Source organism: Phocoena sinus, chromosome 13 (genome assembly GCF_008692025.1).
Source record: "Phocoena sinus isolate mPhoSin1 chromosome 13, mPhoSin1.pri, whole genome shotgun sequence".
Taxonomy (NCBI): domain Eukaryota; kingdom Metazoa; phylum Chordata; class Mammalia; order Artiodactyla; family Phocoenidae; genus Phocoena; species Phocoena sinus.
The window spans coordinates 40,550,583-40,562,610 of record NC_045775.1 but is presented as its reverse complement, the minus strand read 5'-3'; the positions used below and the strand labels follow the sequence as shown (position 1 = coordinate 40,562,610).

The 12,028-nt window shown below is 43.5% G+C and overlaps 1 protein-coding gene across 3 annotated transcripts in view; it reads left to right on the top strand.

Moving 5' to 3' along the window:
• FSHR (follicle stimulating hormone receptor) overlaps window positions 1-12,028 on the top strand; it is a 164,438-nt gene that overhangs the window by 95,268 nt on the left and 57,142 nt on the right. The gene's annotated exons all lie outside the window — the stretch shown is intronic.

The window sequence follows — 12,028 nt, the reverse complement described above, 5'->3', positions numbered from 1 at the left end:
TTACAAAAATAAGATTAAAAAACTTTTCCAAAAGATGTCTTCCTAAAAGGATCTCCATTACTTGAAATTATCTTGGGACCAGACAAATGCATATTTCACAATTAAATTACACACACGCATAGGAGAAGGAAGCGCCCCTCAGAAGCTGCTGGAGTGAGGAAGGAGATCTGGGTTGTCTTCTTCTGCCCCACCCAGCCAACGCCCTAGACCTTGACGGGAACAATTCCATCATTATTTGTTTTGCTACTCTCTAAGCTTTTGTTTAAACAAGGGTTTCCAAGGCACGGAAGAGGCCTGGACATATACTGAACGAGGCTGATGATCCCCAACATCTTGGGTGGCCTTAACCAACTGAACCGAAGATTCAGCTTGGAAAAGAATCCACTTTCCTCCTCACTTTCTAGAATGACCACAGATTTCTCCAGGCACGGCAGAGTTTCATAAAATAGGAAGCTCTTTTTAAAAACTTCCTTTCTTTTTCCTGACCATACAGGTCTCTTAGCTGTAAAAACAGGGACACTTTCAGGACCATCGGGAGGCAAAGGAGGCCCTGGAGTAGGGCCTTCAACCACCATTTGGGATGGGAGAGGGAAACCTACTGCTCAGAAACGGATATAAAATCCATTAAATAGGGGGTTGATGAAATTAGGCCCCTGAATTTCTAAATTCAAAGAAATTCAGAAAAGGTAGCAAAGGGCAGGGTGGATAACAGCTCTGCATGCAGGGTGCTTATGAGGGCCCTAGACTCAAGCACCTCGAAAGAGGAAAACAAGACAATCAAAGCGACTCAAATTCAGAAGGAGCCAAATGTGAGTTCCTTGTAGTTCCTTCACTGCAACCCATAAAGGAGACGCTCTTGTGCTGAGAGTAAGAATTAATGAGGTGGAAAATGGAGGGGCCTAAAAGCGAGAGTAATTATGAACTGCAGAGTGAAGACAGAGGCTGGAAGGAGGACGAAAGCCCGCTGGGGAAGGGCGAATTACGTTACAAGTGTGGCAAGGGTAGCAGAAAGGCGTGATAGAGCCCAGAGAAAATAATTAAGGAAGCTTTTGAGGGGCTGCTGGGCGACACAAGTGGACAGAAAAGCCTACAACAACTGCCTCCCTGCCCCCCCCCACCTCACACACACACACACACACACACACACACACACACACACAGATTTGAGTTTCTTTGGTAAAGAGGCTCGGGATGTATGACAAGGAAGAAATCAACACTGGCTTACAGGAAGATCAATGACGCCCTCTTTAAGCTGACAATAAAACAAACACTGTCTTCAGGAGTCTGATGGCTCAGGCGAGGGCACTTTCTCACCTTGTGCAGGGCTCAGGAAGGATGGCCCTTGGGGGCTACCGTCCCGTTGCTCCCTCCTGGGTCCGCCCACAGACCTGCTCGTAAGGGAACAGGTGCAGTTCCTTAATCAGGAGGCTTCATGGCTCCCTTGCCTTCAGCCCGGCTTTTTAGAAATGGAAGCTGGCTGTCATGGAGGACTGCCAACAATGTGGGTGGCTGCCTTTTAATAACAGAATCATAGATATAATTAAAATCACTGAATTTTAGGGCTAGAATGGACCCACGAGGTCATCTGGATCAACAGTGTTGTTTTATAGATGAGGAGCAAAGGCCCAGAGAAGGTAACTGATTTGACTCAAGGAAAGTGGTTAATTAGTGGCAGAGTCAGGACTAGAACTGAGGTCTCCTGACCCCACTGAAGTAATAAAAATAACAGTAAGCAGCACGACCTTTGCATAACACTATGTGCTTTTTTCTTCCCGCGTGACATGCATTATTCATGTGATCTTCAATAGCCCTGCCAACTACAAAGGATCGAGTGTAAAATGTACTGAGGGACAGAGGGCCTTAGCAACATCTTACAGAGGAAAATGGATCTCAGAGAGCTCCAGTGATTTGCCAAAGTGATGAAGGACTTGCTTTTGCCCACTAGGGAGACCTCACCTCACGCAGCTCTGCACTGCTGGAGGTTACAGAGCTGAGGGTTCAAATTTCTTAACCTGAACACCCTCCCAGGGTCTGTGTGCTAATGGATTTAGTAGTCCCCATTGTTAAAAAGTTGTTCTTTCTGGCATTTTTTTTCATGAAATAATTGAAAAAGAGAGAAAAAAAAAGCCAAGGGCCCATAATTCAATAAGGAGCAGCCAGCTGGTGTGTTCCCCACAAGAGGCCAAGCAATTCAATCACAGGGAGTAAATACTGTGTCACCAAGGAACAGGGGTCTCTGGCTAAACGAGGTCACATATAGACAGTTTTGAGGAGGGATTTTTTTGGTTGTTGTTTGTTTCCTCCCAGTTTGGCCAAGCGACACTTCTACAGGACTCCTAATTAGCCAGCCAACAAAAATGTACTCAACACCTACTGTATACACCCATTTTTCAGCAGATGGTAGATGCAAAACTCATACCTGCCCTGATGGGAGGAGCATTTGTTGAGCAAATACAGACAGGATGCTGGATGCTAGACTCCTACCTTAGGTATCAGAGTGGTTAGATGTCAACCACAAACTCCATAATGTCAGGGACCTTAAGAACAAGTTTCTTTCTTTCTCACCTCGTAGTCGGGTGGTACTTCTAAGCACTTGATTTAGGACCCCAAGCCACCAACAGCTTCTCCGTTTTCAATCCTGGCCCCCAGGGTTGTCCTGGCACCTTCAGCCAGGTTGGATGGGAGACAGAGCACAGAGGAGCACACGAGAGGGGTTACGGGCAAACCTGGCACAGCACACGTCACTTCTGCTCCCATTCCTTAGCGGAAGCCTTCTCCCCTCAAGGCTATACCTAACAGCAAGATTGCCAGGAAACATAGTCAAGCTGTGCCCCCAGAAATAAGAGGGGAAAATAGACTATGGTGGGCAGCTAGAAACCTATTCCGTGCCATATGTTATATCCATAATTCTCATAAAACCCTAAAAGGTAGCTATAATTACCCCCATTGAAATAAAACTCATAGAGGTTACCTGACCTGTCTAAGGTCACACAACTAGGCAATGATAAAGCTAGAATTTGAATCCAGGCCTATCTGGCTTCCAGGTTCATGCTGCCACTAACACGTGCATATGAACTTAGACATACAAGTCAGCAGGGCCCTGATAAGACAAGGCCATTAGTGAGATTACCCATGTAGAACATTTAGCACTATGCCCGCCTCACAGTAACTGTCTAATAAAGGTAATTATCACCATCATCTTTATTCCTGCAGCCTTGAGTTACACAGCTCAAACTTGCCGGGGTCCCAAACCTATAGACAATTTACCCATCCCTGTGGGTCAGAGACACCTCCAGCCCTCCCACCTCCCCTTCTTTGTCCTCTGCTAAAGCTGGCAGCCCGCACTGAAGCCAAGTGACCCAATCAACGTCCCCTCACTTATCACCTGCCCAACCCCTTATCTCCCATCACTTAGAATGTAATGAATTCCTGTTTAAATAATTTCTGACAGGAATACAGAGTAATAAAGAAATTACCTACCTTTTCTGACTTCTAATATCATTCTACCTCCAGAAAACCTCTTTCCCTTTACCTCCTGCTCTTTCTTCCTCCTTCCCTTTTTATCATCCTCTTTTAATTCCATTTACCTTCCCTACTCATGGCTCCCAAGCATAAATATTCACTACACTCCTGTATCCAGGCAGAGTAAACTCCAGGCCTTCACTTTTTTTCCTTTTCTTTTTTTTTTTTTAATCTTTGGCTGCATTGGGTCTTCGTTGCTGCGCATGGGCTTTCTCTAGTTTCAGCGAGCGGGGACTACTCTTCGTTGCGGTGCGCGGGCTTCTCATTGCAGTGGCTTCTCTTGTTGCAGAGCATGGGCTCTAGGCGCACAGGCTTCAGTAGTTGTGGCATGCGGGCTCAGTAGTTATGGCTTGCAGGCTCTAGAGTGCAGGCTCAGTAGTTGTGGTGCACGGGCTTAGTTGCTCCACGATGTGGGATCTTCCCGGACCAGGGCTTGAACCTGTGTCTCCTGCATTGGCAGGCGAATTCTTCACCACTGCGCCACCAGGGAAGCCCCAGGTCCTCACTTTCTACTCCACTCTTTTCCCCACTAGCCATTCCACTTTCTTGTTAAAAAATATATATATATATATTTTTTTTTCCTCTGTATATACATATATACATCCTTGAATCTACTCCAAATTTTTGAGTAAATCATTGGCCACTGGGACATTTAATTTGTTTGAAAAAAAAGATGATTCACGACCCACATCAGACCCAAATCCTGAGTCATCACATGACTGTTAAGTACCGCTGGTCCAGCGGAAATTGCAAAGAGCCATAATTACGATAATGATGGTGGGAAATGAAGGGATATTTGCAAGAAATACTAAAAAAAAAAAGAAAAAAAAAGTAATTGAGAAGATTTAGAATCTGTTAAATGTCGAAAAGGAGTCAGAGATGACCCCAAGATTTAAAGCTAGGGTTGGTCCAATGAACCAATAGGAATGACAATGCAGCTGGTGTCTGGGGTTGTGCCTGGGTGGGGGGATGTGATGGAGAATTGGGAGAGGAAAATAATAAGCCTGCTCCAGACTAGTTGTCCATCAAGGGTATGCAGAACATGGCTTTGGCCATTGCAGACATGGGTCTCCAGTCTAAGAGGGAAACTTGTTCTGATGACATGTGAGGCATCAACAGAGAGGTTCTAACAGGGAAATCTAAAGGGATACTAAGACAGAGCTTGAGAAATGCTGACATTTAGCGAGGGTGTGAGAGGGAAAATAAAAGGTGTTGAATGCCCACTGTTTGCCCTGCTCTGTGTTGGACATTCCTCTCATACTTTCTTCCACTTCTACTGACTGTGCATGCCCAACTTCCCATGCATGTTGCTTCTACCCAACTAAAGTGCAGACTCTGGGAAGGCAGGGGCACTGCTTTTTATTGTCTTACGTGTTTTGCCCTTGCATAGAGAATGCCCTAAAAAAGCACTTACCCTATGAGTCACTGCTTGGGACTTTGATTTATCTGTAGAAGTTGACTTAGCATGCTGACGTATTTTGCCTCATCAGAACTCAAGTACCCTGCAGCGTGGAGGAAGGGGGCAGTATCTAGTTGTTTTATAGGCATGTTGCTGAGCCAAAAGTTTATACTCTATTGGAAATTAAAACAATAACAACAAGATCTTCTGAAGTGGAAATAGTTTTCCGGGTCACTGGAAATATGGCCTATCTGATTTCTGCCATCTTTTTGAGGCCCCATGAATGGTGCGTTCATATCCTGGGTCGACTTCGCTCACTGGCTCTGTGGCACTGGGGAAATTACTTAACCTCTGTATGCCTCATTTTCCTCTTCTGTAAAGGGGTCAAGGATGGTACTTCCCTCAAAGGGTTGTTGTGAGGATTAAGCAACTTAACAAATGTAAAGTGCAGAAAAATCGCTTGGCACATAAGAAGTGCATAATAAACGTTAGCTATTATGTCTGTGAGTTTTAGTTCCTTTCCTCACCTGCTGAGCAAAGCAAGGGAAATATTCCAAAATATAGATTATTACTTAACATTTCAAATGAAGACAAAATTAAAAATGGACACAAGTTTGTTGTTGATGAATTTAAAAGTGAAGGGGTTGAATTCGAGTCACTGAGGGTGCTTTAATTTCTGTCTCATTTGGGGACATCTTTACAGCATCTTTAGCAAAGACGCACTTTGCCCAGGGAGAAGGAAGCAGATGGGACATGTCAGGAAAGGAAGGCACCTACCTGCTGCCACCTGGGGAAGTGAGAGGAGCCTATTGGCAATGTCCTTACCCCACCCTGACAACATGTTCCGCTATGTATTGACCGTCTCCCAAAGGGACCAGCTTCCTTTTTAGATTAGGACTTCAGTGGTGGAGACATGCTTGTTGGGGCACCTACGTGCTCTGCCTAATCTCCTTTGTTGGCCAAAAGACCAGATGGCAGGTCTCACTGTGGTTAAGACTCAGGATGGTATCTGGGATAATCCCATAGCCTGGCTTAAGAATTTAAATGATGTGCGGGCAGGGTCAAGAGAAGCATTCCTAGAACACTTGCTCACACCGTTTTCCCCAGTTCAGTGATCAGCGAGCCCAGTATTTCCCAGATGCAGAGGACTTCAGTCCTCAACTCCACAGAGAGACGGAAGCAGGCACAGCGATATTTGAGTTTACCACATGAGAGGCGTTGTGCTTTCACACATACCATCTTATTTAATACCTTTGACATCCCTGTGATATAGCAATTATTCCCATTTTACAGACAAGGAAACTGAAGCTCAGAGAGACTCTGCTGTAACTTGCCACAGTTGTACAGCTAGTAAGAAATGGAGGCAGGATTCAAACTCAGGTCTCTATTGTAAGGTCTCCAGATCTGATCTTAAGGGAATTCTAAATAAGGGTGGAAGTATATATTTGGAGAGATTTATGAAATTTACTGGAACGTATTTTCATGGACATTTTCACCCACCCTGTTCTGTATTTACTTATTTGGCACATTTCCAGAAGAATTAAGGGAGTAGACATATGGTAGAAATGCATATATATATTACATATATATTTTATATATAACATATATATTATATATAACGTATATAATATATATACACACACTTATGTGTGTATAATATATAAGCATGTATATAACACAATGTATAATACATATATAATTATGTATTATATATACTATATATGAAAGTATATTATTTGTATATCTGTAGTTATATTCAAATACAACATACCAACAATCCATTTTATTCTTTCTAGTAACTCAGACGTAGCCCATCAACTAAAGGCAGCACCCAGTTAAGGAAAGCCTAGAATACTAGACTCGCTGAGTTAAAGACAATTGATAAAACCCAGAACCCATTTTATTCGTCTTTAGAGCGAAGCCTAGTGCCTGAAATACCAAAGCTGCTTAATCAAAACTTGTTGAACACTTGTTGGATTAGCTCTTCACTCTTTTAAAAATTCACTCCTAGGCTCTGCGAAACCAGAAGCTCCCTTCTTGCGTTAATACACATTTTGATTTGCAAATACTCTGTTTACTGCGAATTTTCAAGAACACAGCTTTATTGTGCGAGAGCAAAGGTGGAAAATCTTTTATAATCTTTCGAAGATAATTCACTCATTCAGCAAACACTTGGCTGGGAGCAGAAATACTAAGATCAAAGGCAATGGCACCATCCTCCAGGAGTTCTTTACCTGGTGAAAGAGACAAACCAGAAAGCAAACCCAGCGTGGTCTGAGGGCTATGTGAGAGTGTGTGAGGGCGTCCCACAGGGGACTCAGGGAAGAGAAACAGTCAACTAAATTTAGCCTGAGGTTATTAAAGACAAAAGAAAGAAATCTGATTCAGTGAGTATGAAAAATATTTTAGGGCTTCCCTGGTGGCGCAGTGGTTGAGAGTCCGCCTGCCGATGCAGGGGACGCGGGTTCGTGCCCCGGTCCGGGAAGATCCCACATGCCGCGGAGCGGCTGGGCCCGTGAGCCATGGCCGCTGAGCCTGCGCGTCCGGAGCCTGTCCTCCGCAGCGGGAGAGGCCGCAACAGTGAGAGGCCCGCGTACCGCCAAAAAAAAAAAAAAGAAAGAAAGAAAAAAAATATTTTAATGCGGGTGAATGCCCAGTTAGGGAGGGATATGTCAGATTTACTGAAGGAAAATGCTCTAAGGAAGGTCAGGGGACAAGGGAAAAGAGGAGAAAACCTGGTTGGAGAATATCTCCTATATCAGAAAAAAAGCAAAGACAATGTTTCTGTGAGTGTTTGATTTCTTATTACATCCTGCTCTCCAATTCATACATGTCGTTGAAATTCTAGGGAGGTCCTGAATTGCTGGTAACAGTTCTTCAGTTTTTCCTAATCCCACAAACCTGCAGCATCTCTTCTCTGAATGAAACAGTCCCAGCATTTGGCAACTGAGTGTCAGGTGAAATGGTGGACAAATGAATATCACTCTAGGATACGTTGACATTTCAGGCTGGACCCAGCTGAATGCTACAAGCTCATTCTCTCCCTAAAGTCCCTCCTATTGACCCGACCCCCACCCACAAGTGTACTTGTATATGAATACCACTTCATTGGCCAGAACAATGCAATCTGGAGTAGAATTTGATTGTGGCTCTGAAACTCACTCCAGAGGGAATGTCCTGATAATCTCTAGCACTTCATGCAAGCACATCTCCCCTGCCTTCAAAGAAACGTGGAATTCCATGCACAGAAGAGATCTAACACCCAGTCAAATGCTTTAAGAACTCCTACAGGCACACCAGTCATCTCTCCCGTTTTCTCCTCTATGGGTGTTTTGTAAATTCAAGGACCTCATCTGTGAGCCAGAGAGGAGTTGGAAATGCTATGACCCGTAGGGGTAGAGCTAAAAGCATCCAGACTCTATTAGACATCCATACATAGACCAAATCCATGTATGTGTCCCTTGCCTGCTGTGTATTAAATGTAGAAAAATCCCTGGGACAAAAATCTAACTCACAGACAAGCTAGGTTTGGCCATCACATACCATACTTGGGCACGTTGGCTACAGAAAGGGGGCTGAAAGACTACAGAAGACAAACTTCATCTCCTTTGCAGCTTTTCAGATGCTGTTTCTGAACCTGAAGATGACTTCTTCTTCATCTACACATCCACCCACTAAGCATTTATTGAGTACCTATCACACGCCAACGTACCACTAGATGCTAGAGATAGAAAGATAGATGGATAAGATACCACCCAGGAACTCAAAGTCAGGTTAGGTAATTAGACAATGAGAACCCCCACAGAAAACAGCAATGACAAAACAACATGGTAATTGCTTTAACTGAGAAACGAAAGAAGTCTTGTGAGAATCTAGAGGACAGAAAAACTTCAATAAGAGAGTAAGGGAAGGGTTTCCAGAGGGGATAAAGGGTTTTTAAAATCAAGTACTTCACTCTTCCTCTATCATGCTTTTCATACCCACCACTGGGTGTGTGTTGGGGAGAAAGGCCTGTTAGGGTGTTACTACCATTCTTCTAAAGAACCTTGCAATCCAAAGTGTGGTCTCAAGACTAGCACCATCCCTATCACCCTGAGGCATTAAAAAGGCAGAACCTCAGACCCCACTCAAGATCTTCCCATTGAGAATCCGCATTTCAACACGATCCCCAGGTGATTCATATATGCATGAACAACTGAGAAGCATCGTCTGAGATGAGAGCCTCATCTCTGGAAATAAGCTTTCCACAGAATCAGGATCCCTCACCCAAAAAGAACAGCGTTCAATGCCTGCATTGGACAGTTCCCAAACTTTCTGGGCTCAGGATCTCTTTACATCTTAAAAGTTATTAAAGACACCAAACAGATTTTGCTTATGTAGCTTATAGCTACTGACACTTACCATTCTAGAAATTCAAACTGGGAAATATTTTGCTAGTCCATTTTAAAACAATAATAAATCTCTACATAATAACATAAATAACAGTTGTTATGCAAAATAACCATGTTCAAAAAAATATTAGGGAGAAGAGTACCATAGTTTTTTACATATTTTCAAAACATTTTAACATCTTGTTTAATAGAAGACAGATGGAGTCTCATATCTACTTCTGCATCCACACATCAACTAGCCCCTGGGCTCCACTGTATGCTCATAGAATGAGTGAAAAAATTATATTTTAGCACAATTATGAAAATAGTTTTGACCACAGAGACCACCAGAGACCATGCACATTAGAATCACCATTGCTTGGAGAATTAAAGGGAAAAATAAAATAAAATAAAATAACACCAGAGTTTCACCCCAGACTAAATAAATCCAACTCGCCGATGTGAACTCAGGCTTCGGAAGTTTTTTAAAGGTCCACCAGAAGATTCTAATGTGCCTCCAGAGTTGAGAAACTCTGATCCTCTGACCTAGTTCAGCTATGCACTTTATAGATTGTGGAGAGGGAATGGGAGGTTGCGGGGAGAACAGCCAGGAGGGAAGGAACCTCATCTAGAAGCTCCAGGATAGAGCTAGGATTTGAACACCACCTTCTGGCCAGACAATATAACCAACATCCTTCCATTAATTCTCTTAATTCAGAGTTCTCAAAACACAAACAAAATGGAATTTACTCTCCTTCTTTTGAATGAAAGACACTGTTTAAATAACTGTATTAAGGTATGTTTCATATACAATAAAATATATGCATTCATTTTAAACTTAAAGTTCAATAAGTTAGGACTTCCCTCGTGGCACAGTGGTTAAGAATCCGCCTGCCAATGCAGGGGACACGGGTTCGAGCCCTGTTCCGGGAAGATCCCACATGCCGCGGAGCAACTAAGCCCGTGCATCACAACTACTGAGCCCACGCACCTTGAGCCTGTGCTCCGCAACGAGAAGCCCACGCACCGCAATGAAGAGTAGCCAAGCTGGCCGCAACTAGAGAAAGCCGGTACACAGCAACAAAGACCCAACGCAGCCAAAAATAACTTAAAAAAAACAAAAAGTTCAATAAGTTAGACAAACTCATGTTCAGACCTCCCCAATCTTGATATAGAACATTTCCATCATCCCAGAAAGCTCTCTGCCTCTTCCCTGCCAGCAACCTCCATCCCAGGCCCCAGGTGATAATTACTCTGATTTCTATCACTGCATATTAGTTTTTCTTCTTCTAGACCCTCAGATAAATGGAATCAGACAGTATGCTTTCTTTCCTGTCTGCATTCTTTCACTCAGCATAATTTTTTAAAGATTCAACTATGTTGGTTCAGCTATTTGTTCCACTTTATGGATGAGTAATATCCCACTGTATGGATATTCCACAGTTCATCCATTGGGCTGTTCCCAGTTTGGGGCTATTACAAATAAAGTTGCTATGAACATCTCTGTACAACTCTTTGGGAGGGCATGAGTTTTTATTTCTTTTGAGTAAATATATAGGAGTGGAAATATTAGGCCCAGCGTGGCCCTGGGAGGCAGGGCATGTAGAAGAAACTATTCCAGCCCGGCAGTCAGCCACAGCTGGTTCTGCATACAGATGGGGCTGTTTATTAACATGGAGATTAAAACACTGACTTCACAGGCATGCTAAAGGGATCGGAGACAATGTATGTAGAGTGGCTGGTAAAGAGTAGATACCTAGTCAACGAGAGTAGAAATAACTAGAAGCAGAACTGGGTTGAACTGGAGCAAGATCCGTGAATTTTCCAGTGAGGTGTTTTTCCACTACTGCATGCTGTTCACCTCCCCCCAAGCCTCCTCTAGCCAAAGGTTCCCTCAGCCTCCACCCAACCCCAATACCCTCTCCTGTCCTTGAAGTTGAGGCCATAAAATATGAACTGCCTTCTGAAATAATTAATTTAGAAGTGTTTCTTGGCTAGTTTGTTTTAATAATTTTAAGTTCTCTTTGGAAAAAAAAAATCCATATAATGGAATGCTTGGTACATGAATTCAGTTAAGGCGAAATGTCCACCTTTTAGGCAGTATTAGACTGAGATATTACCGCAAGGGGGTGACCAAACCTACCAGGGCCTGTAAGTGAACCTGGAAATAGCTTTTGGACAATATGGGCCTATTTGCATTTAAACCCTCTCTGTCATCTAGTGCTTTCCTCCATGCTTATTTTCTACCTGTGCAACTCTTTCACTTGACTCCTTTAAGTGTTCAAATAAATGTCTCATTTTTCAAGGTCTACCACTCCTTTCCTACTCCTTCTCATTTCTGCACCTCCCAGTACTCTTTCCACTTGAAGGACAGAGGAGCAAAATAAATGCCCAATGGCCAACATGTCCTATTAAATACACACATGTACACACCACCCTCATCTATGTTCAACTATGAAAATTGTGAAGACCAATTCACTTTACCAAATGAATCACAAAGGAAGCTACCATAGAATAAGAGGTGCTTTTCTCTCACAAAATGTCTCTGCACTCACGGGGGAGTGTGAGAAACGACCCTGCCAACCTCTGAGTTGACAAGCCCCGGATGTTACCAGTTTCCCTCCCTGAGCTGACTGCACTCACAACCATACTTCCCCTCCCTCAACAGGCCCTCTACCTGCCCTGCCCTGCCCTCCAGGCTCTTCCCTTGATCAAGAGCCTTTCTATTGCTTCTCAG